Raw genomic sequence first — 19,040 nt, 5'->3', positions numbered from 1 at the left:
GTCTAGATTTTCGAATCCGACGCAAAACTGACAGTTAATTGTAACGTTCAGAGCCTGTTAATGACGATGGAACACACAAATTGCGTCGCGATTCAATACATCGTCCTCCAGCCGACTTGTCTACAAGGGTCTAGTGCTGCCTCGGGCACCTTATGGTCGTGCTTCTGTGAGTCTAGATTTTCGAATCCGACGCAAAACTGACAGTTAATCGTAAGGTTCAGAGCCTCTTAATGACAATGGAACACACAAATTGAGTCGCGATTCAATACATGGTCTTCCGGCCGACCTGTCTCCAAGGGTCTATTGCTGCCTCGGGCACCTTATGGTCGTTCTCCTGTGAGTCTAGATTTTCGAATCGTGACGCAAAACTGACAGTTAATTGTAACGTTCAGAGCCTGTTAATGACGATGGAACACACAAATTGCGTCGCGATTCAATACATCGTCTTCCAGCCGACTTGTCTCCAAGGGTCTAGTGCTGCCTCGGGCACCTTATGGTCGTGCTTCTGTGAGTCTAGATTTTCGAATCCGACGCAAAACTGACAGTTAATTGTAAGGTTCAGAGCCTCTTAATGAATATGGAACACACAAATTGAGTCGCGATACAATAAATTGTCTTCCGGGCGACCTGTCTCCAAGGGTCAATTGCTGCCTCGGGCACCTTATGGTCGATCTCATGTGAGTCTAGATTTTCGAATCCGACGCAAAACTGACAGTTAATTGTAAGGTTCAGAGCCTGTTAATGACGATGGAACACACAAATTGCGTCGCGATTCAATACATCGTCCTCCGGCCGACCTGTCTCCAAGGGTCTATTGCTGCCTCGGGCACCTTATGGTCAATCTCCTGTGAGTCTAGATTTTCGAATCCGACGCAAAACTGACAGTTAATTGTAACGTTCAGAGCCTGTTAATGACGATGGAAGACACAAATCGCGTCGCGATTCATTACATCGTCCTCCGGCCGACCTGTCTCCAAGGGTCTATTGCTGCCTCGGGCACCTTATGGTCGATCTCCTGTGAGTCTGGATTTTCGAATCCGACGCAAAACTGACAGTTAATTGTAACGTTCAGAGCCTGTTAATGACGATGGAACACACAAATTGCTTCGCGATACAATACATCGTCCTCCAGCCGACTTGTCTCCAAGGGTCTAGTGCTGCCTCGGGCACTTTATGGTCGTTCTTCTGTGAGTCTAGATTTTCGAAACCGACGCAAAACTGACAGTTAATTCTAAGGTTCAGAGCCTGTTAATGACGATGGAACACACAAATCGCGTCGCGATTCAATACATCGTCCTCCGGCGGACCTGTCTCCAAGGATCTATTGCTGCCTCGGGCACCTTATGGTCGATCTCCTGTGAGTCTAGATTTTCGAATCCGACGCAAAACACAGTTAATTGTAACGTTCAGAGCCTGTTAATGACGATGGAACACACAAATCGCGTCGCGATTCAATACATCGTCCTCCGGCCGACCTGTCTCCAAGGGTCTATTGCTGCCTCGGGCACCTTCTGGTCGATCTCCTGTGAGTCTAGATTTTCGAATCCGACGCAAAACTGACAGTTAATTGTAAGGTTCAGAGCCTGTTATTGACGATGGAACACACAAATTGCGTCGCGATTCAATACATCGTCCTCCGGCCGACCTGTCTCCAAGGGTCTATTGCTGCCTCGGGCACCTTATGGTCGTTCTCCTGTGAGTCTAGATTTTCGAATCCGACGCAAAACTGACAGTTAATTGTAACGTTCAGAGCCTGTTAATGACGATGGAACACACAAATTGCGTCGCGATTCAATACATCGTCCTCCAGCCGACTTGTCTACAAGGGTCTAGTGCTGCCTCGGGCACCTTATGGTCGTGCTTCTGTGAGTCTAGATTTTCGAATCCGACGCAAAACTGACAGTTAATCGTAAGGTTCAGAGCCTCTTAATGACAATGGAACACACAAATTGAGTCGCGATTCAATACATGGTCTTCCGGCCGACCTGTCTCCAAGGGTCTATTGCTGCCTCGGGCACCTTATGGTCGTTCTCCTGTGAGTCTAGATTTTCGAATCGTGACGCAAAACTGACAGTTAATTGTAACGTTCAGAGCCTGTTAATGACGATGGAACACACAAATTGCGTCGCGATTCAATACATCGTCTTCCAGCCGACTTGTCTCCAAGGGTCTAGTGCTGCCTCGGGCACCTTATGGTCGTTCTTCTGTGAGTCTAGATTTTCGAATCCGACGCAAAACTGACAGTTAATTGTAAGGTTCAGAGCCTCTTAATGAATATGGAACACACAAATTGAGTCGCGATACAATAAATTGTCTTCCGGGCGACCTGTCTCCAAGGGTCAATTGCTGCCTCGGGCACCTTATGGTCGATCTCATGTGAGTCTAGATTTTCGAATCCGACGCAAAACTGACAGTTAATTGTAAGGTTCAGAGCCTGTTAATGACGATGGAACACACAAATTGCGTCGCGATTCAATACATCGTCCTCCGGCCGACCTGTCTCCAAGGGTCTATTGCTGCCTCGGGCACCTTTTGGTTGTTTTCCTGTGAGTCTAGATTTTCGAATCCGACGCAAAACTGACTGTTAATTGTAAGGTTCAGAGCCTCTTAATGACAATGGAACACACAAATTGCGTCGCGATTCAATACATCGTCCTCCGGCCGACCTGTCTCCAAGGGTCCATTGCTGCCTCGGGCACCTTATGGTCGATCTCCTGTGAGTCTAGATTTTCGAATCCGACGCAAAACTGACAGTTAATTGTGACGTTCAGAGCCTGTTAATGACGATGGAACACACAAATCGCGTCGCGATTCAATACATCGTCCTCCGGCCGACTTGTCTCCAAGGGTCTAGTGCTGCCTCGGGCACCTTATGGTCGTTCTCCTGTGAGTCTAGATTTTCGAATCCGACGCAAAACTGACAGTTAATTGTAAGGTTCGGAGCCTGTTAATGACGATGGAACACACAAATTGCGTCGCGATTCAATACATCGTCCTCCGGCCGACCTGTCTCCAAGGATCTATTGCTGCCTCGGGCACCTTATGGTCGATCTCCTGTGAGTCTAGATTTTCGAATCCGACGCAAAACTGACAGTTAATTGTAAGGTTCAGAGGCTCTTAATGACAATGGAACACACAAATTGAGTCGCGATTCAATACATCGTCTTCCGGCCGACCTGTCTCCAAGGGTCTATTGCTGCCTCGGGCACCTCACAGTCGATCTCCTGTGAGTCTAGATTTTCGAATCCGACGCAAAACTGACAGTTAATTGTAAGGTTCAGAGCCTGTTAATGACGATGGAACACAAAAATTGCGTCGCCATTCAATACATCGTCTTCCGGCCGACCTGTCTCCAAGGGTCTATTGCTGCCTCGGGCACCTTATGGTCGATCTCCTGTGAGTCTAGATTTTCGAATCCGACGCAAAACTGACAGTTAATTGTAAGGTTCAGAGCCTGTTAATGACGATGGAACACACAAATTGCGTCCCGATTCAATACATCGTCCTCCGGCCGACCTGTCTCCAAGGGTCTATTGCTGCCTCGGGCACCTTATGGTCGTTTTCCTGTGAGTCTGGATTTTTGAATCCGACGCAAAACTGACAGTTAATTATAACGTTCAGTGCCTGTTAATGGCGCTGGAACACACAAATCGCGTCGCGATTCAATACGTCGTCCTCCAGCCGACTTGTCTTCAAGGGTCTAGTGCTGCCTCGGGCACCTTATGGTCGTTCTTCTGTGAGTCTAGATTTTCGAATCCGACGCAAAACTGACAGTTAATTGTAAGGTTCAAAGCCTCTTAATGACAATGGAACACACAAACTGCGTCGCGATTCAATACGTCGTCCTCCGGCCGACCTGTCTCCAAGGGTCTATTGCTGACTCGGGCACATTATGGTCGGTCTCCTGTGAGTCTAGATTTTCGAATCCGACGCAAAACTGACAGTTAATTGTAACGTTCAGAGCCTGTTAATGACGATGGAACACACAAATCGCGTCGCGATTCAATACATCGTCCTCCAGCCGACTTGTCTCCAAGGGTCTAGTGCTGCCTCGGGCACCTTATGGTCGTTCTCCTGTGAGTCTAGATTTTCGAATTCGACGCAAAACTGGCAGTTAATTGTAAGGTTCGGAGCCTGTCAATGACGATGGAACACACAAATTGCGTCGCGATTCCATACATCGTCCTCCGGCCGACCTGTCTCCAAGGATCTATTGCTGCCTCGGGCACCTTATGGTCGATCTCCTGTGAGTCTAGATTTTCGAATCCGACGCAAAACTGACAGTTAATTGTAACGTTCAGAGCCTGTTAATGACGATGGAACACACAAATCGCGTCGCGATTCAATACATCGTCCTCCAGCCGACCTGTCTCCAAGGGTCTAGTGCTGCCTCGGGCACCTTATGGTCGTTCTCCTGTGAGTCTAGATTTTCGAATCCGACGCAAAACTGACAGTTAATCGTAAGGTTCAGAGCCTCTTAATGACAATGGAACACACAAATTGCGTCGCGATTCAATACATCGTCCTCCGGCCGACCTGTCTCCAAGGGTCTATTGCTGCCTCGGGCACCTTATGGTCGATCTCCTGTGAGTCTAGATTTTCGAATCCGACGCAAAACTGACAGTTAATTGTAACGTTCAGAGCCTGTTAATGACGATGGAACACACAAATCCCGTCGCGATTCAATACATCGTCCTCCGGCCGACCTGTCTCCAAGGGTCTATTGCTGCCTCGGGCACCTTATGGTCGATCTCCTGTGAGTCTAGATTTTCCAATCCGACGCAAAACTGTCAGTTAATTGTAACGTTCAGAGCCTGTTAATGACGATGGAACACACAAATCGCGTCGCGATTCAATACATCGTCCTCCGGCCGACATGTCTCCAAGGGTCTATTGCTGCCTCGTGCACCTTATGGTCGATCTCCTGTGAGTCTAGATTTTCGAATCCGACGCAAAACTGACAGTTAATTGTAACGTTCAGAGCCTGTTAATGACGATGGAACACACAAATTGCGTCGCGATTCAATACATCGTCCTCCAGCCGACCTGTCTCCAAGGGTCTAGTGCTGCCTCAGGCACCTTATGGTCGTTCTCCTGTGAGTCTAAATTTTCGAATCCGACGCAAAACTGACAGTTAATCGTAAGGTTCAGAGCCTCTTAATGACAATGGAACACACAAATTGCGTCGCGATTCAATACATCGTCCTCCGGCCGACCTGTCTCCAAGGGTCTATTGCTGCCTCGGGCACCTTATGGTCGTTCTCCTGTGAGTCTAGATTTTCGAATCCGACGCAAAACTGACAGTTAATTGTAACGTTCAGAGCCTGTTAATGACGATGGAACACACAAATCGCGTCGCGATTCAATACATCGTCCTCCGGCCGACTTGTCTCCAAGGGTCTAGTGCTGCCTCGGGCACCTTATGGTCGTTCTCCTGTGAGTCTAGATTTTCGAATCCGACGCAAAACTGACAGTTAATCGTAAGGTTCAGGGCCTCTTAATGACAATGGAACACACAAATTGCGTCGCGATTCAATACATCGTCCTCCGGCCGACCTGTCTCCAAGGGTCTATTGCTGCCTCGGGCACCTTATGGTCGATCTCCTGTGAGTCTAGATTTTCGAATCCGACGCAAAACTGACAGTTAATTGTAAGGTTCAGAGCCTCTTAATGACGATGGAACACACAAATTGCGTCGCGATTCAATACATCGTCCTCCGCCCGACCTGTCTCCAAGGGTCTATTGCTGCCTCGGGCACCTTATGGTCGTTTTCCTGTGAGTCTAGATTTTCGAATCCGACGCAAAACTGACAGTTAATTATAACGTTCAGAGCCTGTTAATGACGCTGGAACACACAAATCGCGTCGCGATTCAATACGTCGTCCTCCAGCCGACTTGTCTCCAAGGGTCTAGTGCTGCCTCGGGCACCTTATGGTCGTTCTTCTGTGAGTCTAGATTTTCGAATCCGACGCAAAACTGACTGTTAATTGTAAGGTTCAGAGCCTCTTAATGACAATGGAACACACAAACTGCGTCGCGATTCAATACATCGTCCTCCGGCCGACCTGTCTCCAAGGGTCAATTGCTGCCTCGGGCACCTTATGGTCGATCTCCTGTGAGTCTAGATTTTCGAATCCGACGCAAAACTGACAGTTAATTGTAACGTTCAGAGCCTGTTAATGACGATGGAACACACAAATCGCGTCGCGATTCAATACATCGTCCTCCAGCCGACTTGTCTCCAAGGGTCTAGTGCTGCCTCGGGCACCTTATGGTCGTTCTCCTGTGAGTCTAGATTTTCGAATCCGACGCAAAACTGGCAGTTAATTGTACGGTTCGGAGCCTGTTAATGACGATGGAACACACAAATTGTGTCGCGATTCAATACATCGTCCTCCGGCCGACCTGTCTCCAAGGATCTATTGCTGCCTCGGGCACCTTATGGTCGATCACCTGTGAGTCTAGATTTTCGAATCCGACGCAAAACTGACAGTTAATTGTAACGTTCAGAGCCTGTTAATGACGATGGAACACACAAATCGCGTCGCGATTCAATACATCGTCCTCCAGCCGACCTGTCTCCAAGGGTCTAGTGCTGCCTCGGGCACCTTATGGTCGTTCTCCTGTGAGTCTAGATTTTCGAATCCGACGCAAAACTGACAGTTAATCGTAAGGTTCCGAGCCTCTTAATGACAATGGAACACACAAATTGCGTCGCGATTCAATACATCGTCCTCCGGCCGACCTGTCTCCAAGGGTCTATTGCTGCCTCGGTCACCTTATGGTCGATCTCCTGTGAGTCTAGATTTTCGAATCCGACGCAAAACTGACAGTTAATTGTAACGTTCAGAGCCTGTTAATGACGATGGAACACACAAATTGCGTCGCGATTCAATACATCGTCCTCCAGCCGACTTGTCTCCAAGGGGCTAGTGCTGCCTCGGACACCTTATGGTCGTTCTCCTGTGAGTCTAGATTTTCGAATCCGACGCAAAACTGACAGTTAATTGTAAGGTACAGAGCCTCTTAATGACAATGGAACACACAAATCGCGTCGCGATTCAATACATCGTCCTCCGGCCGACCTGTCTCCAAGGGTCTATTGCTGCCTCGGGCACCTTATGGTCGATCTCCTGTGAGTCTAGATTTTCGAATCCGACGCAAAACTGTCAGTTAATTGTAACGTTCAGAGCCTGTTAATCACGATGGAACACACAAATCCCGTCGCGATTCAATACATCGTCCTCCGGCCGACCTGTCCTCAAGGATCTATTGCTGCCAAGGGCACCTTATGGTCGATCTCCTGTGAGTCCAGATTTTCGAATCCGACGCAAAACTGACGGTTAATTGTAAGGTTCAGAGCCTGTTAATGACGATGGAACACACAAATCGCGTCGCGATTCAATACATCGTCCTCCAGCCGACCTGTCTCCAAGGGTCTAGTGCTGCCTCGGGCACCTTATGGTCGTTCTCCTGTGAGTCTAGATTTTCGAATCCGACGCAAAACTGACAGTTAATCGTAAGGTTCAGAGCCTCTTAATGACAATGGAACACACAAATTGCGTCGCGATTCAATACATCGTCCTCCGGCCGACCTGTCTCCAAGGGTCTATTGCTGCCTCGGGCACCTTATGGTCGATCTCCTGTGAGTCTAGATTTTCGAATCCGACGCAAAACTGACAGTTAATTGTAACGTTCAGGGCCTGTTAATGACGATGGAACACACAAATTGCGTCGCGATTCAATACATCGTCCTCCAGCCGACTTGTCTCCAAGGGTCTAGTGCTGCCTCGGGCACCTTATGGTCGTTCTTCTGTGAGTCTAGATTTTCGAATCCGACGCAAAACTGACAGTTAATTGTAAGGTTCAGAGCCTCTTAATGACAATGGAACACACAAATTGAGTCGCGATTCAATACATCGTCTTCCGGCCGACCTGTCTCCAAGGGTCTATTGCTGCCTCGGGCACCTCATGGTCGATCTCCTGTGAGTCTAGATTTTCGAATCCGACGCAAAACTGACAGTTAATTGTAACGTTCAGAGCCTGTTAATGACGATGGAACACACAAATTGCGTCGCGATTCAATACATCGTCTTCCGGCCGACCTGTCTCCAAGGGTCTATTGCTGCCTCGGGCACCTTATGGTCGATCTCCTGTGAGACTAGATTTTCGAATCCGACGCTAAACTGACAGTTAATTGTAAGGTTCAGAGCCTCTTAATGACGATGGAACACACAAATTGCGTCGCGATTCAATACATCGTCCTCCGGCCGACCTGTCTCCAAGGGTCTATTGCTGCCTCGGGCACCTTATGGTCGTTTTCCTGTGAGTCTAGATTTTCGAATCCGACGCAAAACTGACAGTTAATTGTAACGTTCAGAGCCTGTTAATGACGCTGGAACACACAAATCTCGTCGCGATTCAATACGTCGTCCTCCAGCCGACTTGTCTCCAAGGGTCTAGTGCTGCCTCGGACACCGTATGGTCGTTTTCCTGTGAGTCTAGATTTTCGAATCCGACGCAAAACTGACAGTTAATTGTAACGTTCAGAGCCTGTTAATGACGATGGAACACACAAATCGCGTCGCGATTCAATACATCGTCCTCCGGCCGACCTGTCTCCAAGGGTCTATTGCTGCCTCGGGCACCTTATGGTCGATCTCCTGTGAGTCTAGATTTTCGAATCCGACGCAAAACTGTCAGTTAATTGTAACGTTCAGAGCCTGTTAATGACGATGGATCACACAAATTGCGTCGCGATTCAATACATCGTCCTCCGGCCGACCTGTCTCCAAGGGTCTATTGCTGCCTGGGCACCTTATGGTCGATCTCCTGTGAGTCTAGATTTTCGAATCCGACGCAAAACTGACAGTTAATTGTAACGTTCAGAGCCTGTTAATGACGATGGAACAAACAAATCGCGTCGCGATTCAATACATCGTCCTATAACCGACTTGTCTCCAAGGGTCTAGTGCTGCCACGCGCACCTTATGGTCGTTCTCCTGTGAGTCTAGATTTTCGAATCCGACGCAAAACTGACAGTTAATTGTAAGGTTCAGAGCCTCTTAATGACGATGGAACACACAAATTGCGTCGCGATTCAATACATCGTCCTCCGGCCGACCTGTCTCCAAGGGTCTAGTGCTGCCTCGGGCACCTTATGGTCGTTCTCCTGTGATTCTAGATTTTCGAATCCGACGCAAAACTGACAGTTAATCGTAAGGTTCAGCGCCTCTTAATGACAATGGAACACACAAATTGCGTCGCGATTCAATACATCGTCCTCCGGCCGACCTGTCTCCAAGGGTCTATTGCTGCCTCGGGCACCTTATGGTCGATCTCCTGTGAGTCTAGATTTTCGAGTCCGACGCAAAACTGACTGTTAATTGTAAGGTTCAGAGCCTCTTAATGACAATGGAACACACAAACTGCGTCGCGATTCAATACATCGTCCTCCGGCCGACCTGTCTCCAAGGGTCAATTGCTGCCTCGGGCACCTTATGGTCGATCTCCTGTGAGTCTAGATTTTCGAATCCGACGCAAAACTGACAGTTAATTGTAACGTTCAGAGCCTGTTAATGACGATGGAACACACAAATCGCGTCGCGATGCAATACATCGTCATCCAGCCGACTTGTCTCCAAGGGTCTAGTGCTGCCTCGGGCACCTTATGGTCGTTCTCCTGTGAGTCTAGATTTTCGAATCCGACGCAAAACTGGCAGTTAATTGTAAGGTTCGGAGCCTGTTAATGACGATGGAACACACAAATTGCGTCGCGATTCAATACATCGTCCTCCGGCCGACCTGTCTCCAAGGATCTATTGCTGTCTCGGGCACCTTATGGTCGATCTCCTGTGAGTCTAGATTTTCGAATCCGACGCAAAACTGACAGTTAATTGTAACGTTCAGAGCCTGTTAATGACAATGGAACACACAAATCGCGTCGCGATTCAATACATCGTCCTCCAGCCGACCTGTCTCCAAGGGTCTAGTGCTGCCTCGCGCACCTTATGGTCGTTCTCCTGTGAGTCTAGATTTTCGAATCCGACGCAAAACTGACAGTTAATCGTAAGGTTCAGAGCCTCTTAATGACAATGGAACACACAAATTGCGTCGCGATTCAATACATCGTCCTCCGGCAGATCTGTCTCCAAGGGTCTATTGCTGCCTCGGGCACCTTATGGTCGATCTCCTGTGAGTCTAGATTTTCGAATCCGACGCAAAACTGACAGTTAATTGTAACGTTCAGAGCCTGTTAATGACGATGGAACACACAAATTGCGTCGCGATTCAATACATCGTCCTCCAGCCGACTTGTCTCCAAGGGTCTAGTGCTGCCTCGGGCACCTTATGGTCGTTCTCCTGTGAGTCTAGATTTTCGAATCCGACGCAAAACTGACAGTTAATTGTAAGGTTCAGAGCCTCTTAATGACAATGGAACACACAAATTGAGTCGCGATTCAATACATCGTCTTCCGGCCGACCTGTCTCCAAGGGTCTATTGCTGCTCGGGCACCTCATGGTCGATCCCCTGTGAGTCTAGATATACGAATCCGACGCAAAACTGACAGTTAATTGTAAGGTTCAGAGCCTGTTAATGACGATGGAACACACAAATTGCGTCGCGATTCAATACATCGTCTTCCGGCCGACCTGTGTCCAAGGGTCTATTGCTGCCTCGGGCACCTTATGGTCGATCTCCTGTGAGTCTAGATTTTCGAATCCGACGCAAAACTGACAGTTAATCGTAAGGTTCAGAGCCTCTTAATGACAATGGAACACACAAATTGCGTCGCGATTCAATACATCGTCCTCCGGCAGATCTGTCTCCAAGGGTCTATTGCTGCCTCGGGCACCTTATGGTCGATCTCCTGTGAGTCTAGATTTTCGAATCCGACGCAAAACTGACAGTTAATTGTAACGTTCAGAGCCTGTTAATGACGATGGAACACACAAATTGCGTCGCGATTCAATACATCGTCCTCCAGCCGACTTGTCTCCAAGGGTCTAGTGCTGCCTCGGGCACCTTATGGTCGTTCTCCTGTGAGTCTAGATTTTCGAATCCGACGCAAAACTGACAGTTAATTGTAAGGTTCAGAGCCTCTTAATGACAATGGAACACACAAATTGAGTCGCGATTCAATACATCGTCTTCCGGCCGACCTGTCTCCAAGGGTCTATTGCTGCCTCGGGCACCTCATGGTCGATCTCCTGTGAGTCTAGATATACGAATCCGACGCAAAACTGACAGTTAATTGTAAGGTTCAGAGCCTGTTAATGACGATGGAACACACAAATTGCGTCACGATTCAATACATCGTCTTCCGGCCGACCTGTGTCCAAGGGTCTATTGCTGCCTCGGGCACCTTATGGTCGATCTCCTGTGAGTCTAGATTTTCGAATCCGACGCAAAACTGACAGTTAATTGTAAGGTTCAGAGCCTCTTAATGACGATGGAACACACAAATTGCGTCGCGATTCAATACATCGTCCTCCGGCCGACCTGTCTCCAAGGGTCTATTGCTGCCTCGGGCACCTTATGGTCGTTTTCCTGTGAGTCTAGATTTTCGAATCCGACGCAAAACTGACAGTTAATTATAACGTTCAGAGCCTGTTAATGACGCTGGAACACACAAATCGCGTCGCGATTCAATACGTCGTCCTCCAGCCGACTTGTCTCCAAGGGTCTAGTGCTGCCTCGGACACCGTATGGTCGTTCTCCTGTGAGTCTAGATTTTCGAATCCGACGCAAAACTGACAGTTAATTGTAACGTTCAGAGCCTGTTAATGACGATGGAACACACAAATCGCGTCGCGATTCAATACATCGTCCTCCGGCCGACCTGTCTCCAAGGGTCTATTGCTGCCTCGGGCACCTTATGGTCGATCTCCTGTTAGTCTAGATTTTCGAATCCGACGCAAAACTGTCAGTTAATTGTAACGTTCAGAGCCTGTTAATGACGATGGAACACACAAATTGCGTCGCGATTCAATACATCGTCCTCCGGCCGACCTGTCTCCAAGGGTCTATTGCTGCCTGGGCACCTTATGGTCGATCTCCTGTGAGTCTAGATTTTCGAATCCGACGCAAAACTGACAGTTAATTGTAACGTTCAGAGCCTGTTAATGACGATGGAACACACAAATCGCGTCGCGATTCAATAGATCGTCCTATAACCGACTTGTCTCCAAGGGTCTAGTGCTGCCACGGGCACCTTATGGTCGTTCTCCTGTGAGTCTAGATTTTCGAATCCGACGCAAAACTGACAGTTAATTGTAAGGTTCAGAGCCTCTTAATGACGATGGAACACACAAATTGCGTCGCGATTCAATACATCGTCCTCCGGCCGACCTGTCTCCAAGGGTCTAGTGCTGCCTCGGGCACCTTATGGTCGTTCTCCTGTGAGTCTAGATTTTCGAATCCGACGCAAAACTGACAGTTAATCGTAAGGTTCAGCGCCTCTTAATGACAATGGAACACACAAATTGCGTCGCGATTCAATACATCGTCCTCCGGCCGACCTGTCTCCAAGGGTCTATTGCTGCCTCGGGCACCTTATGGTCGATCTCCTGTGAGTCTAGATTTTCGAATCCGACGCAAAACTGACAGTTAATTGTAACGTTCAGAGCCTCTTAATGACGATGGAACACACAAATTGCGTCGCGATTCAATACATCGTCCTCCGGCCGACCTGTCTCCAAGGGTCTATTGCTGCCTCGGGCACCTTATGGTCGTTTTCCTGTGAGTCTAGATTTTCGAATCCGACGCAAAACTGACAGTTAATTATTACGTTCAGAGCCTGTTAACGACGCTGGAACACACAAATCGCGTCGCGATTCAATACGTAGTCCTCCAGCCGACTTGTCTCCAAGGGTCTAGTGCTGCCTCGGGCACCTTATGGTCGTTCTTCTATGAGTCTAGATTTTCGAATCCGACGCAAAACTGACTGTTAATTGTAAGGTTCAGAGCCTGTTAATGACAATGGAACACACAAACTGCGTCGCGATTCAATACATCGTCCTCCGGCCGACCTGTCTCCAAGGGTCTATTGCTGCCTCGGGCACCTTATGGTCGATCTCCTGTGAGTCTAGATTTTCGAATCCGACGCAAAACTGACAGTTAATTGTAACGTTCAGAGCCTGTTAATGACGATGGAACACACAAATCGCGTCGCGATTCAATACATCGTCCTCCAGCCGACTTGTCTCCAAGGGTCTAGTGCTGCCTCGGGCACCTTATGGTCGTTCTCCTGTGAGTCTAGATTTTCGAATCCGACGCAAAACTGGCAGTTAATTGTAAGGTTCGGAGCCTGTTAATGACGATGGAACACACAAATTGCGTCGCGATTCAATACATCGTCCTCCGGCCGACCTGTCTCCAAGGATCTATTGCTGCATCGGGCACCTTATGGTCGATCTCCTGTGAGTCTAGATTTTCGAATCCGACGCAAAACTGACAGTTAATTGTAACGTTCAGAGCCTGTTAATGACGATGGAACACACAAATCGCGTCGCGATTCAATACATCGTCCTCCAACCGACCTGTCTCCAAGGGTCTAGTGCTGCCTCGGGCACCTTATGGTCGTTCTCCTGTGAGTCTAGATTTTCGAATCCGACGCAAAACTGACAGTTAATCGTAAGGTTCAGAGCCTCTTAATGACAATGGAACACACAAATTGCGTCGCGATTTAATACAACGTCCTCCGGCCGACCTGTCTCCAAGGGTCTATTGCTGCCTCGGGCACCTTATGGTCGATCTCCTGTGAGTCTAGATTTTCCAATCCGACGCAAAACTGTCAGTTAATTGTAACGTTCAGAGCCTGTTAATGACGATGGAACACACAAATCGCGTCGCGATTCAATACATCGTCCTCCGGCCGAACTGTCTCCAAGGGTCTATTGCTGCCTCGGGCACCTTATGGTCGATCTCCTGTGAGTCTAGATTTTCGAATCCGACGCAAAACTGACAGTTAATTGTAAGGTTCAGAGCCTGTTAATGACGATGGAACACACAAATTGCGTCGCGATTCAATACATCGTCCTCAGCAGACCTGTCTCCAAGGGTCTATTGCTGCCTCGGGCACCTTATGGTCGTTCTCCTGTGAGTCTAGATTTTCGAATCCGACACAAAACTGACAGTTAATTGTAACGTTCAGAGCCTGTTAATGACGATGGAACACACAAATTGCGTCACGATTCAATACATCGTCCTCCAGCCGACTTGTCTCCAAGGGTCTAGTGCTGCCTCGGGCACCTTATGGTCGTTCTCCTGTGAGTCTAGATTTTCGAATCCGACGCAAAACTGACAGTTAATTGTAAGGTTCGGAGCCTGTTAATGACGATGGAACACACAAATTGCGTCGCGATTCAATACATCGTCCTCCGGCCGACCTGTCTCCAAGGGTCTATTGCTGCCTCGGGCACCTTATGGTCGATCTCCTGTGAGTCTAGGTTTTCGAATCCGACGCAAAACTGACAATTGTAACGTTCAGAGCCTGTTAATGACGATGGAACACACAAATTACGTCGCGGTTCAATACATCGTCCTCCAGCCGACTTGTCTCCAAGGGTCTAGTGCTGCCTCGGACACCTTATGGTCGTTCTCCTGTGAGTCTAGATTTTCGAATCCGACGCAAAACTGACAGTTAATTGTAAGGTACAGAGCCTCTTAATGACAATGGAACACACAAATCGCGTCGCGATTCAATACATCGTCCTCCGGCCGACCTGTCTCCAAGGGTCTATTGCTGCCTCGGGCACCTTATGGTCGATCTCCTGTGAGTCTAGATTTTCGAATCCGACGCAAAACTGTCAGTAAATTGTAACGTTCAGAGCCTGTTAATGACGATGGAACACACAAATCCCGTCGCGATTCAATACATCGTCCTCCGGCCGACCTGTCTCCAAGGGTCTATTGCTGCCACGGGCACCTTATGGTCGATCTCCTGTGAGTCTAGATTTTCCAATCCGACGCAAAACTGTCAGTTAATTGTAACGTTCAGAGCCTGTTAATGACGATGGAACACACAAATCGCGTCGCGATTCAATACATCGTCCTCCGGCCGACCTGTCTCCAAGGGTCTATTGCTGCCTCGGGCACCTTATGGTCGATCTCCTGTGAGTCTAGATTTTCGAATCCGACGCAAAACTGACAGTTAATTGTAAGGTTCAGAGCCTCTTAATGACGATGGAACACACAAATCGCGTCGCGATTCAATACATCGTCCTCCGGCCGACCTGTCTCCAAGGGTCTATTGCTGCCTCGGGCACCTTATGGTCGATCTCCTGTGAGTCTAGATTTTCGAATCCGACGCAAAACTGACAGTTAATTGTAACGTTCAGAGCCTGTTAATGACGATGGAACACACAAATTGCGTCGCGATTCAATACATCGTTATCCAGCCGACTTGCCTCCAAGGGTCTAGTGCTGCCTCGGGCACCTTATGGTCGTTCTTCTGTGAGTCTAGATTTTCGTTTCCGACGCAAAACTGACAGATAATTGTAAGGTTCAGAGCCTCTTAATGACAATGGAACACACAAATTGAGTCGCGATTCAATACATCGTCTTCCGGCCGACCTGTCTCCAAGGGTCTATTGCTGCCTCGGGCACCTCATGGTCGATCTCCTGTGAGTCTAGATTTTCGAATCCGACGCAAAACTGACAGTTAATTGTAAGGTTCAGAGCCTGTTAATGACGATGGAACACACAAATTGCGTCGCGATTCAATACATCGTCCTCCGGCCGACCTGTCTCCAAGGGTCTATTGTTGCCTCGGGCACCTTATGGTCGTTTTCCTGTGAGTCTAGATTTTCGAATCCGACGCAAAACTGACAGTTAATTATAACGTTCAGAGCCTGTTAATGACGCTGGAACACACAAATCGCGTCGCGATTCAATACGTCGTCCTCCAGCCGACTTGTCTCCAAGGGTCTAGTGCTGCCTCGGGCTCCTTATGGTCGTTCTTCTGTGAGTCTAGATTTTCGAATCCGACGCAAAACTGACTGTTAATTGTAAGGTTCAAAGCCTCTTAATGACAATGGAACACACAAACTGCGTCGCGATTCAATACATCGTCCTCCGGCCGACCTGTCCCCAAGGATCTATTGCTGCCTCGGGCACCATATGGTCGATCTCCTGTGAGTCCAGATTTTCGAATCCGACGCAAAACTGACAGTTAATTGTAACGTTCAGAGCCTGTTAATGACGATGGAACACACAAATCGCGTCGCGATTCAATACATCGTCCTCCAGCCGACCTGTCTCCAAGGGTCTAGTGCTGCCTCGGGCACCTTATGGTCGTTCTCCTGTGAGTCTAGATTTTCGAATCCGACGCAAAACTGACAGTTAATCGTAAGGTTCAGTGCCTCTTAATGACAATCGTACACACAAATTGCGTCGCGATTCAATACATCGTCCTCCGGCCGACCTGTCTCCAAGGGTCTATTGCTGCCTCGGGCACCTTATGGTCGTTCATCTGTGAGTCTAGATTTTCGAATCCGACGCAAAACTGACAGTTAATTGTAACGTTCAGAGCCTGTTAATGACGATGGAACACACGAACTGCGTCGCGATTCAATACATCGTCCTCCAGCCGACTTGTCTCCAAGGGTCTAGTGCTGCCTCGGGCACCTTATGGTCGTTCTCCTGTGAGTCTAGATTTTCGAATCCGACGCAAAACTGACAGTTAATCGTAAGGTTCAGAGCCTCTTAATGACAATGGAACACACAAATTGCGTCGCGATTCAATACATCGTCCTCCGGCCGACCTGTCTCCAAGGGTCTATTGCTGCCTCGGGCACCTTATGGTCGTTCTTCTGTGAGTCTGGATTTTCGAATCCGACGCAAAACTGACAGTTAATTGTAACGTTCAGAGCCTGTTAATGACGATGGAACACACGAACTGCGTCGCGATGCAATACATCGTCCTCCAGCCGACTTGTCTCCAAGAGTCTAGTGCTGCCTCGGGCACCTTATGGTCGTTCCTCTGTGAGTCTAGATTTTCGAATCCGACGCAAAACTGACAGTTAATTGTAAGGTTCAGAGCCTCTTAATGACAATGGAACACACAAATTGCGTCGCGATTCAATACATCGTCCTCCGGCCGACCTGTCTCCAAGGGTCTATTGCTGCCTCGGGCACCTTATGGTCGATCTCCTGTGAGTCTAGATTTTCGAATCCGACGCAAAACTGACAGTTAATTGTAACGTTCAGAGCCTGTTAACGACGATGGAACACACAAATTGCGTCGCGATTCAATACATCGTCCTCCAGCCGACTTGTCTCCAAGGGTCTAGTGCTGCCTCGGGCACCTTATGGTCGTTCTTCTGTGAGTCTAGATTTTCGAATCCGACGCAAAACTGACAGTTAATTGTAAGGTTCAGAGCCTCTTAATGACAATGGAACACACAAATTGAGTCGCGATTCAATACATCGTCTTCCGGCCGACCTGTCTCCAAGGGTCTATTGCTGCCTCGGGCACCTCATGGTCGATCTCCTGTGAGTCTAGATTTTCGAATCCGACGCAAAACTGAAAGATAATTGTAAGGTTCAGAGCCTGTTAATGACGATGGAACACACAAATTGCGTCGCGATTCAATACATCGTCTTCCGGCCGACCTGTCTCCAAGGGTCTATTGCCGCCTCGGGCACCTTATGGTCGATCTCCTGTGAGTCTAGATTTTCGAATCCGACGCAAAACTGACAGTTAATTGTAAGGTTCAGAGCCTCCTAATGACGATGGAACACACAAATTGCGTCGCGATTCAATACATCGTCCTCCGGCCGACCTGTCTCCAAGGGTCTATTGCTGCCTCGGGCACCTTATGGTCGTTTTCCTGTGAGTCTAGATTTTCGAATCCGACGCAAAACTGACAGTTAATTGTAAGGTTCAGAGCCTCTTAATGACGATGGAACACACAAATCGCGTCGCGATTCAATACGTCGTCCTCCAGCCGACTTGTCTCCAAGGGTCTAGTGCTGCCTCGGGCACCTTATGGTCGTTCTTCTGTGAGTCTAGGTTTTCGAATCCGACGCAAAACTGACTGTTAATTGTAAGGTTCAGAGCCTCTTAATGACAATGGAACACACAAACTGCGTCGCGATTCAATACATCGTCCTCCGGCCGACCTGTCTCCAAGGGTCTATTGCTGCCTCGGGCACCTTATGGTCGATCTCCTGTGAGTCTAGATTTTCGAATCCGACGCAAAACTGACAGTTAATTGTAACGTTCAGAGTCTGTTAATGACGATGGAACACACAAATCGCGTCGCGATTCAATACATCGTCCTCCAGCCGACTTGTCTCCAAGGGTCTAGTGCTACCTCGGGCACCTTATGGTCGTTCTCCTGTGAGTCTAGATTTTCGAATCCGACGCAAAACTGGCAGTTAATTGTAAGGTTCGGAGCCTGTTAATGACAATGGAACACACAAATTGCGTCGCGATTCAATACATCGTCCTCCGGCCGACCTGTCTCCAAGGATCTATTGCTGCCTCGGGCACCTTATGGTCGATCTCCTGTGAGTCTAGATTTTCGAATCCGACGCAAAACTGACAGTTAATTGTAACGTTCAGAGCCTGTTAATCACGATGGAACACACAAATCGCGTCGCGATTCAATACATCGTCCTCCAGCCGACCTGTCTCCAAGGGTCTAGTGCTCCCTCGGGCACCTTATGGTCGTTCTCCTGTGAGTCTAGATTTTCGAACCCGACGCAAAACTGACAGTTAATCGTAAGGTTCAGGGCCTCTTAATGACAATGGAACACACAAATTGCGTCGCGATTCAATACATCGTCCTCCGGCCGACCTGTCTCCAAGGGTCTATTGCTGCCTCGGGAACCTTATGGTCGATCTCCTGTGAGTCTAGATTTTCGAATCCGACGCAAAACTGACAGTTAATTGTAACGTTCAGAGCCTGTTAATGACGATGGAACACACGAACTGCGTCGCGATTCAATACATCGTCCTCCAGCCGACTTGTCTCCAAGGGTCTAGTGCTGCCTCGGGCACCTTATGGTCGTTCTCCTGTGAGTCTAGAT

Source organism: Schistocerca nitens, chromosome 10 (genome assembly GCF_023898315.1).
Source record: "Schistocerca nitens isolate TAMUIC-IGC-003100 chromosome 10, iqSchNite1.1, whole genome shotgun sequence".
Classification (NCBI taxonomy): Eukaryota; Metazoa; Arthropoda; class Insecta; order Orthoptera; family Acrididae; genus Schistocerca; species Schistocerca nitens.
The sequence above is the reverse complement of the archived record's forward strand: the minus strand, read 5'-3'. Positions refer to the sequence as shown.